This window comes from Equus caballus, chromosome 1 (assembly GCF_041296265.1).
Source record: "Equus caballus isolate H_3958 breed thoroughbred chromosome 1, TB-T2T, whole genome shotgun sequence".
NCBI lineage: Eukaryota > Metazoa > Chordata > Mammalia > Perissodactyla > Equidae > Equus > Equus caballus.
Window position 1 is genome coordinate 33,875,984 of NC_091684.1, and position 23,337 is coordinate 33,899,320.

The 23,337-nt window shown below is 38.2% G+C and overlaps 2 long non-coding RNA genes across 5 annotated transcripts in view; one reads left to right on the top strand and one right to left on the bottom strand.

The window, feature by feature from the left end:
• Positions 1-921: 921 nt before the first annotated feature.
• LOC102148846 (uncharacterized) overlaps positions 922-23,337 on the top strand; it is a 41,157-nt gene continuing 18,741 nt past the window's right edge. For 2 of the 4 annotated variants that reach the window (XR_288855.4, XR_011422133.1), the window contains exons 1-3: positions 922-1,909; positions 2,635-2,692; positions 18,821-18,887. This is a non-coding gene — a long non-coding RNA (uncharacterized lncRNA). Of the gene's footprint in view, positions 1,910-2,634; positions 2,693-18,820; positions 18,888-18,983; positions 19,207-23,337 lie in introns of those variants that run through there. The other 2 variants (XR_011422134.1, XR_288856.4) reach the window with 2 other exon arrangements.
• Positions 11,076-17,403, bottom strand: LOC138915818 (uncharacterized). Its single transcript, XR_011422135.1, has 2 exons — positions 17,320-17,403; positions 11,076-11,488 (listed from the first exon to the last, which is right to left on the bottom strand). It is a non-coding gene; the product is annotated as an uncharacterized lncRNA (long non-coding RNA).

Consider the following 23,337-nt stretch of genomic DNA (forward strand, 5'->3'; position numbering starts at 1 on the left):
CTATGCCCTTAGTGGCTATTCCAAGTTTGTTATTTGATGGCTGGTAAAATCAAAGCCTTGGTTCTCAGTCATAATCTAAAGAAATGGAAACCAGAGAAACATAATTGGTTTGGGATGAAGTCCAGGATAATAATTGTCAGTCCTTCCATAAGGCCAGAGACTGTATTGCTGATGGTGACAGGCCTCGAGTTGTCTAAACAGTCCTGAATTTACAAGTGCCTGACGGTTTTAAAGTGGTTCCCAGCGCCCAACAGTAGCAAGCGTCAGTTTCCTCAGTTAACCTGCGCTGCGGGAGAAGAAAGAACTCTGTAGTGCAGAAGTAAGGGGGAGGAAACCAAGTGGATTCTCTGGTCATCGGGTTAGCGAAGGTGACCCAGGCACAGTTGTGTCCACCGTAAAAAGCACAGCGGCTGTGGCTTGGCCTCACTCCCTGGGCAACAGGATTCTGAGCTGAAAGTGAACAGCCCTTGAAGAAGTGTCTTATCAGATGCCAAGCACCAGGGGTTTGGACTTTTCTAAACGGAAGCACCATGGAAGAGGCTTAAAGCGCAGGTTTTGCAGCCAAATTGACGGCATTAGACGAGGTCCATCACATACTAGCTCTATATTGGACCAATCACTGGCCCTCTCTTATCTTTAGTTTCCCAGTATACAAAATGGAAATAATATTTCTCCTGGGGCTGTTGTGAAAAAGGATTAAATGGCATGGCAATGCTGCTGTTAAGCACAATGTCTGATCAGTTAAAAGTCTTATAAGGACTTGGTTATTATAAACTGCCCGACCTCGCCCCGCCACCGCCATTGTGCCTACCGGACCCGCTTCCGGGAGCCCCTTCACCTCAGTCTCCCCCAGCCGAACGCGGATCCCTCCGCGCTCGCGTCACTTCCGGGAGACTCTGGCCGCGGCTCCTCGAAATACCCGGATGTAAATATCATGGCTGCCACCAGTCAGGGACCGCAATGGAGATCGAGTCAAGAGTTGCCCGGAAAGCGCTCAGAGTTTGGGGGCTTCAGGGAGGCCTTTCAAAGGACAAAGGATGAGGCTGCTGGGCGGCAGGGCAACCCAAACGGTCTCAGGAACTGCGCCGCCTCAGCGCTTCCTGTTAACTTGCCTCCAAGTTTTTCTAGAGGAGTCACTCCTCTTGGCAGGGTGGGGCCCGGCTTCCTACCCGGGCCTTCTTTGTATGCTGGGTTTTTGTTCTCGTCACTCCTCGCAGTCTTGGAGCTGGGCAGGCAGGCGTTGGCTGGCCTGGGAGGAAGGGGCGGGCCAGAGGCTAGCACGGAGAGAGGTGGAGCTCAGTGGCAACTACCCGCGCGGCGGCTGAGGATCAGGGGCGCCTCATTAATTGCAGCCTCGAGCTGCCGCCCCCTTGGTCGTTTCCGCAGAGATGCTAATCATCGTGGGGCTCTCAGAGTTGGCCATAGACCTCTTCCCTGCCGACCCAGCCATACCCAGCAGTAGACTTTGATCCTCGAAAATATCTAGGATATGTATAGTATAGTTTGTGATGGTTTATTTGAAATCCCAAACATAAGCAAACTAATAATGTTAGTTTTAAGTTTCAGAATTAGTAGGGAAAGTTTACATGTTGAGTCGTGGGTTGGTTTTCTTTTAAGGTTTAAGTTTAGATAATGTGTTAGTGCTTGTGAGATTTTAACAAAACATTCTTTTAAAATGATTGGTATGAGAAAGCAGGCTAATATTTAAAATATTCAGAAAATTGTACTTTGCTACTGCGCACTTAGGAAAAAACACGAAGACACCAGAATTGTACTTCATGACAAGGCTTTAATTGCCAGAAGCTTCTGAAAATACATTAATTCTAGGTGTAGAAATACTAATTTGAATTAGTTCTCTTCTCTGCAGGATGTACTGTAGGTTTTGTCATCCAGTGAAACAGGAACAAATGTGAGTTGATTTATTAAAATTTCCTAGTAGTTAAAAGTACTTTTTAAGTGCTTAGCTATGTGTCTGTTGGATTCGAAATCACAGTTGAAACCATTCTTATTTAACTGAAATATGTAATGAGCTGATAATGTAAAGTACACATACAGAATGTTACTATTATTATAGAAACAAGAATATGGAAACTAATATTTAAAACAGATTGACTCTACATAATATAGCATGTTATAATTTGAATTTTCACTTAAACTCTCAAAATTAGAAGTGCTGACCTAGAAAGGCTTAAAAAAGAAAAAAAGAAATGTAGACATTTGTCTCTTCTCTGAACATTCTGTTGTTTGAAGAGAAAATAGATGACATTAGGACCTGGAATTTGTTTATACAATTACATATTATGTGCAAAGCACTGAGCTGGTAATGGATGAGAAAGTAAGATATAAATCATGAACAGTTACTGCTCTTACTTTTCTGGCAAAATCATGTCTCCCTGTGGTACATTTTAACCTCCAAAACTCATGGTTCTTGTACTAGTATTAATCTATACAGTTGTAATAATATTTTAAAGAAAGCAAAAATAAATGATCTGTTTATACATTATAAACATGTTTTCCTTGTTTATGTATTATTTGAGATTGTGTTTATAAGTGCATTTGTACATATTAGAGTACTTAGTAACTTGATGTTCTTAGATGGCCTGAAATTCTTACTTTTTGTATGGTTTCTTGCAGGTAAGGCTATTGGGTTCTTGGCACAGTACCATAAGGACCTGGACAAAACATTGTTAAGGTGGAAATTTTTACTGTATTAATCACTTCAAACATTTGGCCAGTCTATTTAGTTTTCCACTGTTTTAGTCAAATAACTAGATGTGGATTTCACATAGTGAGCAATATTTGTGGGGTAATTGATGATCACTTTAAATTATTTGCTACCAGATGTAAAGTATGATCTCAAATAATTAACTTTTATGGAGTGCTTACTGTATATGCCAATCTCTGTGTTAAGTCCTGTGCATACATTATCTCACTTAATACTTAGAGTAACATCATGAGTTAGGTCTATGAAACTTCCTATTTTACAGATGGAAAAACTGAAGCAAAGAGAGATTAAGTTCTTTGCTAATGGCCCCAAAGTGACAGCCATGTTCTAGAGCCTTTCATTCCATATAACTGAAGACTTTGGTAGAAGAATGAGAATGGAACTTAAATTCTCAAGAATCCTTAAAAGGGTGCCTTTCACCATTGTCTCCCAGATTTTCTTCCAAGCCCCTGACACTTGTTCTGTAAGTTTTGATGCGCAAGTGCAGCAGTGACAACTCCCTCTCTATTGCTGCCTGGTCTGACCACATTGTAAGATGTGGCTAATTTCAGAGATGTTAAAATGTAAAATAATGTGCATCTCGGAATTGATGACATACAGCAGGTGATCTCTGAGCTCCTTTTCAACACTGATTCTATGACTTCTGTGATTTTATAACATTTTATTGCTGGCTTATGTGTTTTTTAATGTAAATGATTTGAGATAAAACATAAGCTGCTTGGTAGTAGAAAATTAGGAACGATGTCTGTCTTTTTCACCTCTGAATCTCAATACCCAGAACGATGCCTGGCATAGAGTAAATGCTCAGTACATATTTGCTGAATGAATTAAGAAAATCTTTCATTTTATATTCCAAATACAACTTTTTAAAAAATTGTGTTTGACTTGAATTTGACAGTGCAAAAATATTTTGCTAACATTTTTTGCATTCAGAAGTGAGCTGGTATAAAACAGTGATCTTTCTTTCCAAACATCTTTTCTGCTCACTGTTGTTGATGGTTATCAAGTCTGGGGTGCGGTTTGTTCCTTGAACAAGTATGGTGAAATTAGAAATGCTGGCATATAGACTTTTTAACAGGGAATCGAACTGATTTTATTTTTTAAACTGGCTAAAGTGTAGGAACACAGTTTCATATATAGAAATTTTCATTTGAACGAAAGTTGGAAAAATGTTATTTGATACCTTCATTAAATTTGTATTAGTATCTTGGAGGTGATTAAGCATATCATCCTTCCAAATGTACAAATAGTATTAAATGTGTCTGAGTTATGAATGATGAAAATAAACTATAATTGAAAGATATTTTAAAACTGTGTGAATGGGCAGAAAAGTTTTCAAGTTTGGGGATGGGCAAGTGTAAGATAATGTAACTAAAGAAATGATCTCAACTACATTTATAGTATGTCTGATGAGGCCTCTACTTTCAGTTAGAACCAGGAAGCAGGCACAGGAATTGTTATAGAGTTGTAGACTATTCTCTGGACATAAATCAGCTGAGTGTTCTATTGTGACCAGAAAAGACAACAACCTGTGAGGTATCATCGCAAAAGGATTTGAGAAAATCAACAAAAAATACCAACGTCAAACAGCACAATGGTCTATCTAAACATGAGATACAAGCAATTATTATATATTCATAATAGATAGATTCAGAATGATCAAAATCCTTTCAATTTTAAAAATAGGTTTATAGCTATAATTTTCCCCATAGAATTTTGGAAAGCCTGTATACCTGCCTGTATACCCAGCTTTTAAATACTAAGTACAGGAGTAAAGTAATTTGCGTAGCTACTAAAATTTCTGCCATTAAAATAAAACTCTGTGCCATGTTACAGCATATTATTACTGAGTGAACATAAGCCACCAGCTTCTCTGAATTTCCACTATCAGTTTGGTTTTCTCAGGGCCCTTTTTCACGGAAAACTTCATTTTTATTCCATAATAAGTTACTACCTATGCAATAATGAGGGAATAGTATTCAATTCTGTGAGTACTTATCTCCTTGCACAGACTGCATAAATGTATACTTTCCTGAATCCTCAAACCCCAAGGAGAATAAGGGCCTACAGGAAATTATTTTATGAGTCCAAATAAAATAGTTCATCTTATGAGCTTTCACAGAAGTTTGTGCTTAAGTCTTATTCCTTTAAAGGTTTGCAGAACTGAAAGAAGAGTGATATTTATTGTTAAGTTTGGAGCAAATAGGTTCTTTGAGTTCGATAACCAAAGAATTTTTTTAAGTTCCTAATGGTGGTGCTTTGTATTACCTCAAAAATTGTTTTTTCTTTAAAATTTCTACTATTTCTATACCTTTTTCCTCCATCTTTCTCTTTCCCTATAAATAAATCACAGTAAACCTCTCCCCCTCACCCTGCCAACTGTGCATTCATCTAGGCTGAGATGCTAAGATGTATTCACTTTGTTTTGTATACTTCTTCCACATGTTTAAGAATTTATATCAAATATAGATGATTTGGAAAATTTGACATTTGGAGACAATCTCAGTGAGTGAAAATAATAAAATCAGAAAGGCATGGGACAGTTGAAAGGAGACCAGAAGCAAAATTTGAAAACCCTCTCACATTATTTACCTATAGCAAAAGTGAATTTATAAGCATCTCATTTAAACTCTAGGGCAAGTAAGTCCATTAAAAGTTTTTGGAGAACAGGGAATGCAAATGGAATGTTGCTAATTCGTTGTTTTTAGCTTGGTATATTGAAGGTAAAGGATGTTCCAAGTTCACTAATAACTTTATTCTTGAAATCCTGATTTTTTTCTTTTGAGGTCTCAGCTGTGTCTTCTTTTAGTATGGGTTATTCAGAAATGTTATCCTACAACTTGGTGGAAGAAATATTGTATTTCCTTTCTAATCTTTGTTAGAAAATCATTCTTTTTTGTAGTCAAAAGCTTAATGGCTTGATGGCTCATTTTCATAGGCAGAATATTCTTTTTATGCTCTGCCTCCTAATTTGGTGACTGTGAGGAGTCTCTTGTTTAACAAGTATCATTTATGAAGTGCCTACACAGGGTTAAGAGATAGATGTGACAAGCTGACTACACCTTGCCGCTGCCCTGGAAGTGCCTATGTGAGAGTGACATTTAAACATACAAGCGCGATGAAGAATGGATCGTACCGTGATGAAAGTATGTACAGAGTATAGAGAGACATAAGTGATCCTTCCGGAGATTTAGAGAGCATGTTAAAATGGGGAGAGGGGCTTCATAGAACTTGGATGGCCAGGCTCGTTTGAGGAAGCGCTCTACACACTTTGGTGGCTTTCTCAGCAGCAACAGAATTAACATAGGCGAGGACAGTTCGTCACTGCTAGACTCTCCTAAGCATTGTGAGCTATTTAGCAGCCTTGTCTCTGTGGCCTTCTCCTACCAGCTAGCTTCAGGTGGGATCAGGAGGAGCAGTTGGCTTCCTCATTCCCCACTTCTGATCTGTATATATGCTCTCACAATCTGACTGTATCACTTTCTGATCCTTCCTGTCCATATATGTCATTCTCATGTATTTCCTTTTACTCACTGACGACTTTGGTACCTGACTTACAGTTTCCCTCTCTTCCCCATGTCCCAGCTTTAAGCCAGATGACTTAAAATTCCATGTGGATAACCCAGCCAATATCCTGGCCTTTCAGATGCTTGACCTCCTTAAATTCAGTGGTTTTTATCTTTCCGCAAAGCCACCCACTCTCTGGACCTTGTCATCATTTATGTCAGCTTCACCCTTAAAAGATGAAAATAAACTCTTCTACTTTCTGCCCATTTGCCAGCTTTCTAACTGAGTGACTTCCAATGCATCTATAGTTCAGCTTCAGGAACTCCAAGCTCTTGACTGTGTTACTCTCCCTATGTCAGTTTCTTCTACTTTTCACTTCCCATCACGTCAACTACTACACTCCTGCACTCTTGTCTTTCTGTTGTACCTACCCAGTAAAACCCAACCCTAGATGAGAAATGATGATAATAGCTAACATTTACTGTATTCCAAACACTTCTAAGGTTATCTGCATTGTCTCCTTTAATCTTCATAACTGCACTATGAAATAGGCATTATTTTTATCTCTGCTTTGCAGATGAGGAAACTAAAACCCAGTTTCTACTAGTAAGTAATGTCTCTAGAATATGAACCCAAATAGTTTGCCCCTAGAAACCATGTTCTTAACTATTACTTTAGACTACCTTCCAAACCAGCTGTCTTCTCTGCTTCCATAGTTTGATGCAAAATGGTTTTAGGGACAGAGTAGATTTGGAGGTTTCAATGGAGAATGCTTAAAGTTCTCTTCTTAGCCCTTGGTTCAGAACTAACCCTCTTGGTAGGTTTCCAGGCAAGCCAGGAAACATAGAGGGAAATAACAATGATTAGGTATTTAATGCCACAGTTCATGCCACCAGCTGCTTATGTGTGTCTGTAGCCAGAGGGAGAAGAAAAATTAGAGAATATGCATCAGTTTGGGGGTTGAGCATGACATATCACCTCTGCCTGATGACCAGGTAACTACTGAACTTTAAAGACTGAACTTGGCTTTATCAGCAAGGGAGTAGACAGGAGAGAGTCCTCCATCTCTTTTGAGGACAGTCACTCTAATAATTTTTTCCTCTGCGTTTCTTTCTTAATGTCCCTCTTTTTGTCATGGATGTGTTGCCCCTGACATGATCACTTGAAGTGATAAAGCTTTTGAGAGCTGTTTGCTAGAGTTTGTGGGCCCACTTGTGAGGCCCTCTAAGTGGTTATTTTAGGGCATTGTTTTGATGATGTTTTCATTTCCCTGTGCAAAAAACCTTTCCCATTGCCATTCTTAGGTACTTTAAAAGGCAAACTTTTATTTTTGTGTATTTAAAATAACACTAATAACTTCTTACCTTTAATATCAGATCCACCATAATTTCTGTATATAAACTCACCTAAATGATATTTCCACCACAATTCCGAACCTGAATTTAAGTTACTCAATTTCAAGAGAGAAGGTGGCCTCTGGTGAGTAGATTTTTCTTAGAAACTCCTTTCTGCTTAAAAGACTTCCTAGAGAAAAATCACACACTGGAGAAAACTTGTAGCACAACAGATTTCTGTTTGTGACTGCCTAGCAATTCTTCCCTGTTTCTCATTCTCCACAGGAGCTATTTTAAACTTCTTCTCACCTAAGACCTTCCCCCCTTATGTCCACCAACCTCCATACTCCTTCATTCTCAGCAGATTATTTTACTTCCCATTTCATCAGCGAAAATAGGAACCATAAGATGGAGTCTTTCTCAAATTAGTGCCACCAAACCTTCAAACTTACTTCATTGGTACCCATTTCTGTCTCTCCCTCCTTTCACAATGGGAAAGGTAACCCTCTTCTGGTCCAAGGCTCTGGATCCCTTCCCAGTCCTGCTCATTAGGACCCTTGTTTCTTTACTTCTATTTGGCTCCTTCCCATTGGCATTTAGGTATTCTCAGGTCTTTTCTATCCTAGAAGAAAAAAATAAAACCTTCCTACAGCAACTCATTCTTCTCTATTCTGTTTCTTGCTTCCCCTTCACAGACATAGTTCATAGTTGTCTCTCCACACTGTTCCGTACTTTGTACTCCTATTTGTTCTTCAATCAACTGCAATATTTCTTTACCTCAACTGAAACTACCAGTTTTGAAGGTCTCCAGCTACCACTTTATTTCTAAATCCACTGAGCACTTTTCAGACCTTATCTGACGTGACCTGTCTTTAACACATGACAGTTTAACCATTCTCCTTTCTTGAAATCTTCTCTTCCTGGCTTCTCTGACACCATTGTTTCCTGGTGTCAGATAACTTATTTCTCTGGCCATTCTCAGTGTCTCTAAGGGCCTCTCTTTCATTCATTCTCTTATATATTTATTAAGCATCTATCACATGCCAGGCATGTGCAGGTACTAGAGAGAGTCTGACATAATATCTGAAGTCTTTCTCCGGAAACATGCACTCCCAAACATACAGTCAAAATTTAACATACGTTTTCAAGGGTTTCACAACTGCTAGTGCCTGTTTATCGCTCTAGATTAAGAGACCTTGCCTCAGAGCCTTCAGTCTACCTTGGTAGAAGCTTTTACAAAAACATTTTTTTAAAAACCTGCCGCAAGAGGCTTAAAGGCCCACAGAAAAGAAAATGAAGATAATTTTTCCTACAAGAGAGATTTTGCAACCATTGGAAACTTTCTCTAAGTTGTTAAGATAAACCAGTTCTTCCACCCTGACATTGGTGGACAAACTGCTGTTTCCCTCCCCACAACCCACACTCCCGTATGCCTTGATTGGTGTCACGAGAAGAAAATTCAGGGAAGAGATTTAATCCATCCTTAAAAAGGAGAAAATGAAATTATAGAGCTGCTATCATGACTTTGAGATTAGATTGAATAGGATTCTAGCCTCTACTAGTGTTCAAATGATAGGATATCAAATTCAGAGAGGGAGAGCAGACAGGAGGCTGAGTGATTCCTCACTTGTTGAAGTTATTTCTAGTGACAACAGAAGGAAATGGTCCCGATGTTGATATCTTGTGGTCACAAGTAAAAATATTTGCACTCTGGGCACTGTCTCTCTATGCCATTCAATTCTACAACCAGCCTTCAAAATGGATGGGTGCTAGGAAGATCCAGCTCTATGTTCTCATGACATGTTTTTAGAAGAAGAATCTTTTAGCCAAAGATTCCATATTGAGTTTCCTTTGATGACTGGAAACAACCAGGGAAAAGAAAATGGTGAGATTCATGTTTCTTTTGCAGCTATTGTGTATGAGATAAAATGTTTACCATTTTATCTAACAAATATATGTTGAGCATCCACTGTTGTGCTCAACTGTGGGCACGTAATGGTGAGTAAAAACAGACCTCTGTTCATGAAGCTTATAGTTTAGTGTAATAAATCACTAGTACCAGATAATCACAAGCAAATATAAAAGTGCAAATTTAGTGGATAATAGGAAGAAGTACAAGGTTCTATGACAGTCTATAATAAGAGAATTTGACTGTTAGGGAAGTCATCTTAAAATGCTGCTCAAGCAGTAATCTGAAGACTGACTAGATGTTATCTAGGTTAAGAAGGAAGGAAAGTGTTCCCCACATAAAAGGACTAGAATGTGCAAAGGATCCTTGATAGGAGAGAACATTAAGTAAGAGGTACTAGAGGAAAGGTTGGGTGGCTGCAGGGGAGAGAGTGAAGAGGAGATGAGGCTTGAGGTTGGATGTGAGTTTTGGGATCACCTTGGGCTGAGGCTGAAGAAAGGATTAGAGTCGGGCAGAGTAGAGATGAGAAGACCAGTCATCCAAATGTGAGATCAGACCAAAGTAGTGGTGATGGGAATTTACCAGAAGAAGTTGATTGTACTTGGTAATTGGTTTTGAATATGAAATATACAGGATTAGATAGGATATGATTTTAGCTAATAGTTTAGCAAAAACCGAATTCTGATTATTCCTTTTGGCAGTAAAATAAGGATTACTGGTTAAAAAATATATATATATGTGCTGTAAAAAAAAGTTATGGACTACTGTACACTGGGCCACAGGTTAGGCCCTCCTTGAAGCCTGTTACCTACATTGAACATGAACAACTAAAGCCTCAAGTTTGAGATAATTGAGTCTTGGACCTTCAAGAGTCAGCCTCCAGATTGAAAATATCTCTGTGATTTTAAGAGTAAAACTAATTTTTATAACCCAGCTTGAGATAATTTAGCTTGTTTGGGTGAGCTAATGGAACATTCTTTTGTGATAATTCCAAGTGGTTCCTTTACCGTCACCCCTTCTGTAACTGTACTCATCTCTAATCCAAATGAAAATCTGGACGTGATTCCTAAAAGACAAATACCTGTGGTAAAACTGCAGGGAGAGGGTGTTTGTCTTCCCCAGCACATGTTCTGGGATAGTGAAGGTTTGTTGAGCTTCTTGCTTGAGTGCCACCAGCAAGCTTTGAATAACAGGGACACTTACTACGTCTATACATTTGACTGAGTTTGCAAGATGTACAGTTGCCTCATATTAATTGGTTTAGGACATTCATAGATTACAGCACCAGGTGGGTCGGTATAATTAGCTGAAATTTTATTTTTGTTTCAAAAATTATGGTTCAGTAGCATTCATAACCTTAACAGCACTAGCAGCTATAGGAGTAGGAGCCCTGTCTCCTCCAAAATAAGTGGGAAGTATAAATGTCTTAACCTTCAGAAAAATTAATAGGGAGTGTGTGTGTGTCTATTTATACAAGTACGTAAAAAAATCTTTTAACTTAGATTGTTCAGAAGTCTAAAAGATAGTAGGATAGTCCAAAAGATTGAGGGAGACACAATGAAATGTACAAATATCTGGCCATATGAAGGAGAATACAGGAAACAGTACCAAGAAATCTTTATCAGTTATAATGCTTTTGGCTCCAAGTGACAGAAATTCAGACTCAAAGAAGATTAAACAATAAAATTAACTCATATAACAAGAGCTCCAACTGTAGGGCAGGCTTCAGCGTTTGTTGCCTCCGTTCACTGGTACAGTGATGTCATCAAGGACATAGGTTCTTTCCAACTATGTCTGCCATCCTTTGTGTTATAATTGTGGGAGAAAGTATGTAATTATGACTTCATCATCAAGCTGTAGCAAGATGGCTGCTGCAGTTCCAGGCATCACATTCAGAGCTGGCAACGTTTGCTCCACCTTGTTAAAAAACTTCTCTTGGAAGCCTCCCAGCAGAGTTTCCTCTTATGTCTTCTTGGCCAGATTCTAGTCATTTGCCCATTTCTGAACCAAGCCCTGGCAAAGAGAGTGAATTACTCCTAGACGTCTAAGTCCCATCGCTGGACAGCTTCCAGTGGTTTGTGGGGTGAGGGGCACGTGACAAATGAAGTTTCTGTTAGGAGGAAGGGGGAAATGGATGCTGGGATAGGCAAAAACAGAACCCACTACGGTGTCTTTGTTGTCTTCTAACAATCCTTTGATCAGAGTAGTGGACACCAAAAGTAGGAGGAGATTATGAATAAAACTACATGTTCTACAAATGGACAACACATTTAAAAAGCTCCTGATCTTACAGATTCATTAAAAAGTCATGCTTTTGTTGGAAAGCACTTTTGAAAATATTTGAATTCCTTCAGTTCAAACAAAGAAGATTAAAGAAACATGGATGATAAATTAGCTACTAGTAGAAGCAATTTCAGCTGTTTGGGAGTTGATGAAATAAATTAATCTTCTACCAGGTAACTAGAAAATGGGAATGAGAATAGGATGAATGAATAGTGAAATTCTAGAGAAATCAAGTGTTAAAAACAATATAGGGAGAGACTATCACTATAAATGAAATTATTGAATACCTCCAGCCTCAAAAGAGATTAGGAGAGTATTTAAAAACCAGTTGTCTATGGGAAAAAATTGAGAGTTTTTTCAGTAGTTAATAAAATAGTCTCTGTAGCAATGGTTCACAAAATATGGACCTTCTACAACCTGAATCATGTGTACAACTTACATTTAAGCAGTGGCTGACACATTGCCTGATACATAAAAGGCACTAAAAAAAATTGTTGAAGGAAAAATGAATGAATGAAGGCACTAATGAACCCAAATACCATTTATCATTAATTTCTAATATGATGTTTCATCATTCTTCAAACAAGGAAATAGCATCCATTATGGTACTAATATTTCTTTGTATTAATGGAATGGTCTTGACCCCTCCCAGCGTATGAGATACTAGTTGTTATCAGTACTAATAGATACTGTTTATTGAGCATTTAACGTGTGCCAGGCACAACGCTAAGTACTTTATCTGAATCAATACACTTAATCCTTATAGCAACCTTGTAAGGTAGATATTATTTCCCCTTTACAGAAAAGTAAATCAAAGCTCAAAGAGATTAAGTAACTTGCTCAAAGTTAGCTGATAAATAATGGAGTTTGGATTAGAACCCAGTTTTAATTCACTTTAAAGCCTTTGCTTTCAATAGCTACACCACTGCTTCTTCCATAATTTGCAGCATTCTGCAATTTTATTTGGCTTCTTGCAAGCTTTGCCCTTTGTCCTTTAAGAAGATCCCTGACATGACTTTTGCGGTTCCCACTCTGACAGTGTCTGTTGCTTATTGCCCGGGGTTTTCATAACCTCTTTTATTTATGAATGAATTCTTCATTCTTTGTTGGCTTCTTTTAAGGACTTGTACTAGGGTCTGAAACCCTCACTCAGTTGAATTCTAGACTGAATAGATTCAGTTTATAGCTTTATAAATTCCATTTTCTTCTGCAGTTGCGTGAGTCTCCTGAGAGGTCTTAACTCTAAGCCCCTTTTCCTCTTTCCTACCACCCACCACAGATCACTGATCAGGGTCCCAACCTTTATCCTGGAATTGCACAGTTCGCTCAAAGAACCCAGATGTGACATAAATTTCTCTGTTGTTCCCATTATCCCAGTTACCTTTCTTTGAAGGTGTTTTCCTTGCCTGTCTCATTGTTTTAGGATTAGAGTTGCCGTATTCTGTTATAATTTCTCTCAGAGATTTATCTTGGTTGTATTTGAAACTGGTATTTAAAAAATTTTTTTTTTAATACTAACCCAATTGAGAGGCAAAATAAAGGAGCCATCCCCCTCTCTGCTCCAGAAAGGCTTCCAAATACTTTGTTATCTAAATCCTTCCTTGGCTGCCTTGATAATCCTCATCTCCTGGGTGTTGCTCCAGGCTTCCACTGGGAGGAGCCTCAGAGAAACTTTTCTGTTATTCCTCAGACACTATCTGCTCCATCTGGCCCTCCCCAGAGAAGACCATTCTTCCTCCATCTCAACATACCTTCAATGGCCAGGGCACAAACTTTCCCCATCATCCAAATTTTACCCAGAAGGGAAATTCAGATGCCTATTTTATTGAACTTCATCCCTAAGTCTCAGATTGGCTGGCATGTTACTCTTTCACTTCTGAGCAGCTAGTGTGTTTCTTATGAGGAAAGGTGACTGCCTTGATTTAGCTGAGACTAAACCAACTTAATTGCCAGCAGCTACATCATAAACTTCCAACTGATGGGGTCCAGTTACCTTAGTGGACCAAGTTTCCCACAGGGACTTATATCAAACCAACTGATGTTATTTTCAGTGTGGTAAATCTGCCATTTTATATTCAACAGAAACATTTGAAGGAAGTGTTATCTATGCCAGATGAAGAATCCAAGTGGGCAACTTGCTGATTGGTGCCTTTAGAGGAACTGAATTAGAGAATATTAGTACTTTTTATTCAGTTTAAAGAAAATCAGGGGTCTAGATGTTAAGGGCTTCGCTTCCCAGGAGCTTTTTAACCCTTGATATAGGACAAAAGTTGGGCCTTCCCAGGCTCAAATATACAGGCCCCATGGCAAGAAGCCTAGAAAGACAACTTTGTCTGAGGTCACTTCCTTGTGGACTGAGAAAAGTCTCTCTCTAGCAGTTAGCCTTTTCATCTCTGTTCTCCTGTCCAATGTGGATTTTTTATGCTGCATGGATTCACAGCCATACTGAACATTTGTGCTCCTCCCCATTTTTGGGTCCTGAAGAAGTAGGCCCCTTTTTTGTATCAAAATTATTAAAGTATAATTTACATACAATATAATGCACACACTCAATACGTGTGGACAAATATATGCACCTGTGTAACCACCGCCATAATCAAGATATAGACCATTCATATTACCCTAAAAGGTTTCCTTGTGCCCCTTCCCACTCAATTCTCCCCACACCCAAGTCCCTGGCCCACACAGCCATTGGGAGTAACATCCGTGTGACGAGGATCTATCACTGTGGAATAAACTTGTCTTTCCTAGAGTTCCAAACAGATAGAATTACACAGTATGTTCTCTTTGGGGTCTGGCTTCTCTCATTTGGCATCATGTTTTTGATGTTCATTCATGTTGTTTATGTATCTGTAGTTTGTTCGTTTTTATTGCTGAGTATTATTCCACAATTTGTCTATCCATTCACCTATTGATGGACATTTGAGTTGTTTTCAGTTTTTTTTAAAGATTGGCACCTGAGCTAACAACTGTTGCCAATCTTTTTTTATTTTTCCTGCTTTATCTCCCCAAATCCCCCTGGTACATAGTTGCATATGTTAGTTGTGGGTCCTTCTAGTTGTGGCATGTGGGATGCCTCCTCAACGTGGCCTGACGAGTGGTGCCATGTCCGCACCCAGGATCTGAACCCGCGAAACCTTGGGCTTCCAAAGCGGAGTGCGCAAACTTAACTACTCGGCCACAGGGCCGGCCCCTGTTTTCAGTTTTTGGCTAGCTTTTATTTGGACATATGTTTTCGTTTCTCTTGGATAGATACCTAGAAGTGAAATGGCTGAGGCATGCGGTAAGTGGATGCTTAATAAGAAACTGCCAAAATGTTTTCACAGAGTGGTTGTACCATTTTATATTCTCACCAGCAATGTCTGAGAGTTCTTACTGCTCCACATGCTCACCGACACTCAGTCATTTTACTTATAACCATTCTAGTGGGTGTGTAGTAGTATCTCATTGTAGTTTTAATTTGCATTTGATGACATAATGCTGAAGATCTTTGTATATGCTTATTGGCACACTTAGTCTTCTTTTGTGAAGTGAACAAATATTTATGAACACTGATATTTGCTAAGCAGTGTGACACTTCATCCGCTGGCCCACTTGGATTTCTAGAATGGCCACCAGAGTTGCACCATCCCTACCCGGCAGCACCCCTACTTGCACTGTACCTCTTCTGTTTCTCTCTTTCAGGGATCTTTTTCGTAAAGGTCACTTTTTTTGTAAAGAATCAGATAATAAATATTTTAGGCTTTGCAGGCCGTAGAAACTTTGTCACAGCTATCCAACTCTGTCATTGTAAAAGCAGCCATAGACAATCTGTAAACGAATGAGTCTGGCTGTGTTCCAACGAAACTTTGTTATGGACCCTGAAATTGCCACAAAATACTCTTCTTTAGATTTTTGCCCCCAGCCATTTAAAAAGGTAAAAATTGTTTTTAGCTTGCAGATCTAAGCTTGCCCAACTTTGCTCTAGATGGTTCACAAGATTTCACTACACCCTTAGGGTGCGGTGGAGTCACACAGTTGCGAGTTTGAATCCCAGCTCCGCTGCTTACTGGTTGTGTGGCCTTGGGCATGTTTCTCCCCCTCTCTTTTAAAGGAGACTTTCTCGAAGTCTCAAACCATGCTTCCATGTATATTTTGTTGGCTGAAACTTAGTCACATGGCTATACCTAACTGAAAGAGAGGTTGGGAAAGTCATTTTAGCTAGGTGACCGTACGTACCCCCCTGAAAATGTGGGTTCTGTTACTGAGACTGAAGGAGAGCATGGGTAGGTAACAGTCTGCGCCATACACTTCTTGTCCACACACCTGTCCGGATACTCTCTGAGCTCTAGAACAGGCTCTTGAATTAACGTCGATGCCCCCTAAGCTTAGTCACAGCTCCCTGCTTGGGAGGTGCCTTAGGGAGCTGTGGTGTTTATTAAGTTGTGAGGAGAGAAACTAGATTTTAACGTCCAAGGACTCTCAGTACAATCAGCGAAAACTCCTGTTAGTATGGACAGAAAGTGTCATCCCCAAAATCTTTAGAACGCTGCCATTTCAGATCTCTTTTGTGATGTTCTGTTTTCTGTACTCTTCCAAAGTCATGGATCAGATTCTGAGGTTAATTCTACTTCTGATGATGACAATGGTTTGATGAATAGGATATCAGCATGGACTTTTTCTATCCTGCTAGTCAGTAAAAATTCAAAATAAATAGGTATGATTATTTTAAATATTTTGCTTTAGGTTTTTTCTCCCCTAAAGTCTTTTCTCCACAGCACCTGAGTTTTTAAAAAATTGATAGTGGTGACATTTGAGTACATGGAGCCTTGGTTGACCATCTCCAGAGAATTTCATGATAGACCTAATCTTATGGAAAATCTTTGATGTAGTGTCTATTATCAGAGTACTTCTCCAGATACATGGGAAATTCTTCAAAAGCCATGGAAACAGTCATGCAGGAATCACTTCCACAGAGCACATTGTTCTTCAAATGCCCACAGAAGAGGGCATTCCAAAAGCTTAGGCGTGCCACATTAAAAATAGTAGGGTGGGAATGGAAGCCTTAAATTATTTGGATTTAGAGGGGTAGTAAGCCTTTCTATTTGGATGAAAATAATGTGATTTTATACTGTTATGGAGCAAATAGGATATGTTTTGTTTACACAATTTGGATACTATGATTTTATCATGTTTCTGACAGTTAGCAAAAACTATTTTGCTTTTGTGGAAATAGTAAGAGTACATGTCTGAGGGTTGGACTCCCCTCCTCCAAGCTGTTTTATGCTGAAAATGTGTCCTCTCCAAAATGGAAAAACATCACTGTCTTCTTAAGGGCTTTATTTGAGGATGTTATTGTTAGCCAGAGACCTCTGGGTTCCAATGTAGGTGTTTTGGGTCACTTAGAGTGTCTTTAGTTATAGAATGAAATGATTCATTGTGAAGTTGATGTATTATAGTTTTTGAATGAATAAATGACCTTTCTTGAAAGCCTTCAGGTCTTTTGTTTGCTGCTAAGTAATACAACTCTTTGGGCACTGAGAATGGGACCCTTTTAAAAAGAAACCTACAGAAATACTTACTAAGGCTTTCATCTAGAACCTCCTGAGGCGTAATGAAGGAGTCAGTCTACTTGATCTGAGAAGCTTTTTATTCTCTCTGAAAAGATAAATAAACAGAACGTATTTTTCCAAATTGTAAAAGTAATCCATATTTACTGTAGAGAAAGTTAGAACACAAAGTTACAAAGGAAAAAATAAAAACAACCCACAGGCCCACTACCCAGCAATAACTATGTTAAACCCTTTGACAAACATCTTTTGAGATGCTCAAGTTAAATGAGTTGTTTTTGAACTGATTAAACATACCCAGTGGGCTAAGCTAAAGTGATGTGTGAATAAGGGAGGGCTTCGAGCCTCTCTACAATCCAGACTGCTTTCACTTACTACCTCACCAGGAGGAATATCCGTGAAACGTGTCTTCCTAAATGTAGTAATTGTGAATGCTGCAGCATGTACCCAAACGATCCTTTCAGTACGTATTTCTTAATACTTGTTGGAGACCTCAGTTTCTAGGATGACGTATAATTTTGTGATAGCTTGATAATAGGACCAGTAGAGGCTATATTCCCTTTAAGACGTGAACACTGTTTCCCTCAGGTGTATGGAAGAAGGAAGACAGGTATGAAATTGGAGGATACGATCCCATCATCTCAGACTGTAACAAGCCTTCTCCCTGGTATCTGAAATCCATCAGGCGCCTCTGCCAAAAACAAAGACACAAGATATTTGCTGAGCCACTTTATTGCCTTTAGTGTGTTGGGATGGAGAGTAGAGATGGTGTCTGTCTGTGCAGACTTCTGGGGCAGTCATCTTTGTATTCCCTCTAACGCCAAGCACAATGCCTAAAGCCTAGTAATTTAGTAGTAGTTAATAAAAATATTAGCAGTTGTGTTAAGAATAATTAAGATCAAAGAGCACTTGAGGACATATGTTGACACTAGCTCACTTCTGATGCCACTTAGCTATGTAAAAGATCCAGACCTTAGCCATTGTTGTCACCGTTCCCGGACATGTTGCTAGCCCAGTAACCTAAAATGTAGGAATGAAGGTGGGTACAGGAATAATCTGCAGACCAATACAAGGGCATGGCTGCAATCTGCAGGCGCGTGCCACCTAGCCCTGCACTTCTGTACTGAGATGACTTCCTGTGGCAAAAGGATGTCACCTGATGTCTTGGGAACCTTCTGGAAAAGACATGCATGTAGAGTGAAAGTGCTTTGTTTCTGCATTATAAAAGGCATATTTTTTCAGAGTACAGCCTCAAGACTGTCTGCATCAGAATCACCTGTATTTTGCTTTTTAAAAATGCAGGTTCTTGATTCCTGTTTGAGATTTACTGAATCAGAATCTTTTGATCTTGAAGTCCAGATAATTCTTATGCACCCTTTTGTTTGAGAACCCAGGATTAAACAGTGTTTTCAAGCTTTTTTGACTGTGACCTAGAGTTAAAAACAAGTTTAATACAACAATACTTATACCTCCTAGGGCAATGTACTCATCTAGTCTATTCTTTTCTATTCAGTTTGCTGGCTGTAACCCACTACGTCGATTTTATGATCTGCTAATGCTGATTTAGAAGATCGGATTAGGTGAGTTTTAATGTTTTAATATTAAGATTCTACAACTAGGAAAATTGAACACCATAAAGAAAAGAAACAATTTTATCCTTTCTTCTCTCCCTTCAGATTGTAGCCAGCATGAAGGTTGTCAAAATGCATAGCACAACAGGTGACATATCTGGGCTTTACTCCCGTCTCTGCCACTAACTAGCTATGTGACTTTGAACAGTCAAAATCTTCGAGCTTTCATTTTCATCATCTATAACATGTAGCTAATACTTTCCCTTTATATTTCATAAAATTTCTCAAATTAAAACTATGAGAAAGCTCTGTGAATTCTAAATGCGTACATTAATGTAAGATATGTCCTTTTACACTAATTGTATTTGAAAACGTCTGGACAGCAAGGCAGCTGTCGTACATCACCTGTTGCTTTCAGGTCGTAACTTCCACCCTCTTGAATCCCTGGTGGATGGGTTTAGAGAAAGAGGTACTGCAGAAATTGTGTTAATGTCATATAAATATTTGGTTCTTGCTATTACATTATATCTTAGTTGATTTCATGCAGGAGAAAATGTCCTGAAAAAACACTCCTGGAAGAACAGTCCAGATCTTTGGTTTCTGAGATATGTTTTTGGGCCTTATAACCAAACCCCCTTTCTCTGATAAAGACAAGCATAGGCACTACAGATGGGAACAAGTCTTCTGATACGCCACCCAAACACAGTCATCGCAGACACCTACCAGATGCCAGGGAGTTGAGCTCCGTTTGGATCCTGAAAAGCAGGAGCTCTTGCCCAGCCTCACCCTTGAAAATTCCCTGCCACAGCTCACACACAGATCCACCCCATCCACTGTCCCACAGGTGGTGACCAGCCACTCAGTGTTCTCCGAAGAGACTCAAGTCATCAACAGGAAAAAGGCTGGGTGGTGCGCAGTCCTGCAGGCTTCAGCAGGTTCATCTCTAGTCCTTCCCTTGTCCTCATACTCAGTGAACAAACCTCTAACATTCACTTGGATTTTCATTTTACACATAGCTTGCAAAGAGGAAGTTCTCATTGTGAATTAGTAAATATACCTCCTGATACTAATTAGATTGAGCTTCCTAAAATGTGGTCTCACCTTATCTTTTCTTAATCTCTAATCAAAAAATCTTCAACACTGTTTGCCTACAAAATAAATCTAAAGTTAAGCACTAAAGGCATATATATACATATGCATGCATCTATGTACTTATATTCAATATATTATTTTTATAACTTTTAGTATGCCTGATATATGTCAGAATATATATTTTAAATACCTTCTGTAACATTACTGTTACTCCTACACAAGATTAATATGTCAACCAGCACACCATTATGTTACTTAATTTTGAATGAAATAGCCCATAAAATGAGATGAGAAAATGAAGTAAGAGCTATGCATTTTGGAAAGAGGAGGTAAAATTATCATTATTTTGCTATCAATCTGATTGTATACCTGAAAAACCCAGAGAAAGCAACTGAATTTTATTAAAAGTAAAAAAAAAAGTACTTTTTATTTTTATTACATGCAGAATTCAGTAAATTCTGGATGATTATAAAATTAAAGTTTTTTAAAGAATAGCTCATTCTTTATTCTAAGTAATTTTGATTCATATAAATTTTTTTTAAAACCCAAGCATGTATTCATGTATTTTTAGTGTGATTGAAGACATCTTGAAAACAAAATAGTGTTCTAGACATAAATCACTCATGTATACAAATACTAACCAGATTAAAAATATAGTGGAAAAACAAATTCCATTCACAATTGCGGTAATAAAAAAAAAGAAGTAAACATAACAAGAAATGTGTAGGATCTATATGAGGAAAACTTTAAAATTGTACTGAGGTCATCAAAGAAGATTTCAACACATGGAAAGGTATATCTTGCTCTTGGATAGGAAGATGTACTCCCAACAGTATAAGCAAGGTTAAAAGAAAAATTTAACAGGTGAAAATATTTGTAACAGGTAACACAGCTAATGGGCTAATTTCTGACTGTATGGAAGGATTTTTAAAACAAGATTAGAACAACCGAAGAGGAATTGGCAAAGCAATCAACAGGCATTTCAGAGAATAGTTATAAGTGGCCAATAAAGATCCAAAAATGCTCAACTATACTCACAGTTTAAGAAATGCTAATAAAAAAGTGAGACATTTTCCCCTTTATATTTACAAAGATGAAAATGTTTGGTAATAATACCCATTGTTGGAAAAGTGGTAAAATACATGTTCATTAGAGCATTTTTAAATCATTTCAAAATATTGACAAATGATTAAAATATATTGTGTTCATATCATTTAATACCATCAACTCTTCTAAAATATATTTGGATGTGCTTTAATTTGGACATATTTTAATTTCATGAAGAGAATTGTTGCTGATGTGCTGTGGAATACAAAAGTACATATTCAATATGTGAACTATGTAAATACATACATGTGTCCAGGAAACATACCATAAGGAAATTATTATGCCAGATGGGTCAACAAATAAAGACATTCCAGTTTTCTAATTTTCTCAGAAGACTGAGAGAGTTTTGCTGTTGGCATGGGTGACAGGCTCTGTCTGTGTCCTTTGTTATCTTGTCCATCTTAGTTATGCCAAGTCTGTACCACTTCCCTTCTCAGAATTTCTCAATATATGTCAATTAGATCTACCATAATGTTATTAAGATTTCTATATCTTTACTTACTGTTAAATTACTGATCTGTTATGGCCCAAGAGAGATGAATACAATTTCTTACTACCTATGTTTTCTTTTTCCTCTTTATATCCTCTATAGTTTTTGCTTAATATTGTTGCAAGATTATTTGATCCACAGATATTCATAACTGTTCATCTTTATTGTGAATTGTAACCTTTAGCATTAGAGAGTACTCTTTTTTTTTTTTTTTTCTGGTCTGTTTTAATACATTTTGGCCTGAATTCAGTCTTGCTTTTTGTTTGTTTGAGGTTTTCCAGTATCTCTTTATTCATCCTTCTATCTTCAGCCCTTCTGAATCATTTCGTTTTTGTTGTAGGTCTTTTATACAGCATAGATTTGAGTTTTGCTTTGTGAATCAGTCTGAAATTCTTTTTCCCTTTATAGTTGAGTTTAGCCCATTCACATTTATTGATTTGATATGTTTGTTCTAGGCTCTGTTAAATTATTTTGTTATACTTTCTGTATTTATACCTTTTAAAAATATTTTACTACGTAGACTGCTTGCTTTGTTTCCTGTGAGCATTTCTTTTGATAATTAGGAAGGTTTGTATTTTTGTTCCCATAATTAGCTTTCTAATACTTTCATTGCACAATACCCTCAGTTCCCTATTTATTTAGCTAGACTTTCAGTATCTGTAACTCCCTTCTATAAGTAATGATAGATTGATAAGCTTGGCTTCATTAAAATTAAAAACTTATGGGGCCGGCCCCGTGCCTGAGTGGTTAAGTTCCTGTGCTCTGCTTTGGCAGCCCAGAGTTTGCTGGTTTGGGTCCCGTGTGCAGACATGGCACCGCTCGTCAGGCCATGCTGAGGCGGTGTCCCACGTAGCACAACCAGAGGCACTCACAACTACAATATACAACTATGTTCTGGGGGCCTTTGGGGAGAAGAAGAAGATAAAGGAAAAAAAAAAAGAAGATTGGCAACAGATGTTAGCTCAGGTGCCAATCTTTAAAAAAGAAAAAAATTAAAAACTTTTGCTCTGCAAAACATGTAAAGAGAATGAGAAGATAAGCCACAGACTGGGAGAAAATAGTTGCAAAAGACACATCTAATAAAGGACTGTTATTGAAAATATGCACAGAACTCTTAAAAATCAGTAAGAAAACAAACAACTTGATTAAAAAATGAGCTAAAGACCTAAACAGACACCTCACCCAAGAAGGTATACAGATGGCAAATAAGCATATGAAAAGTTGCTCTACATCATTTGTCATCAGGGAAATGCAAATTAAAATGAGATACTACCACACACCTATTAGAATGGCCAAAATCCAGAAAACTGACCCCAAATGCTGACAAGGGTGTGGAGCATCTAGAACTCTCAATTAGATTGGATTGGAGGTTACCAGAGGGCAAGGGGGGAGGGAAGAAGGCAAAAGGGGTGATTAGGTACACGTGTGGAGATGGATTGTAATTAATCTTTGGGTGGTGAACATGATGTAATCTACACAGAATTTGAAATATACTATTAGGTACACCTAAAAGTTATATAATGTTATAATCCAGTGTTACTTCAATACAAAGCATGTTTATTAAAAAAAATAAACAAATGAACACAAAAGAACTCCCATTTATTGCTGGTGGGAATGCAAAATGATACTGCCACTTTGGAAGACAGTTGGGCAGTTTCTTACAAAACTAAACATACTCTTACCCTACGATCCAGCAATCTTGGCTCCTTGGTATTTATCCAAAGGAACTCAAGACTTATGTCCACAGTAAAACCTGCACATCATGTTTAT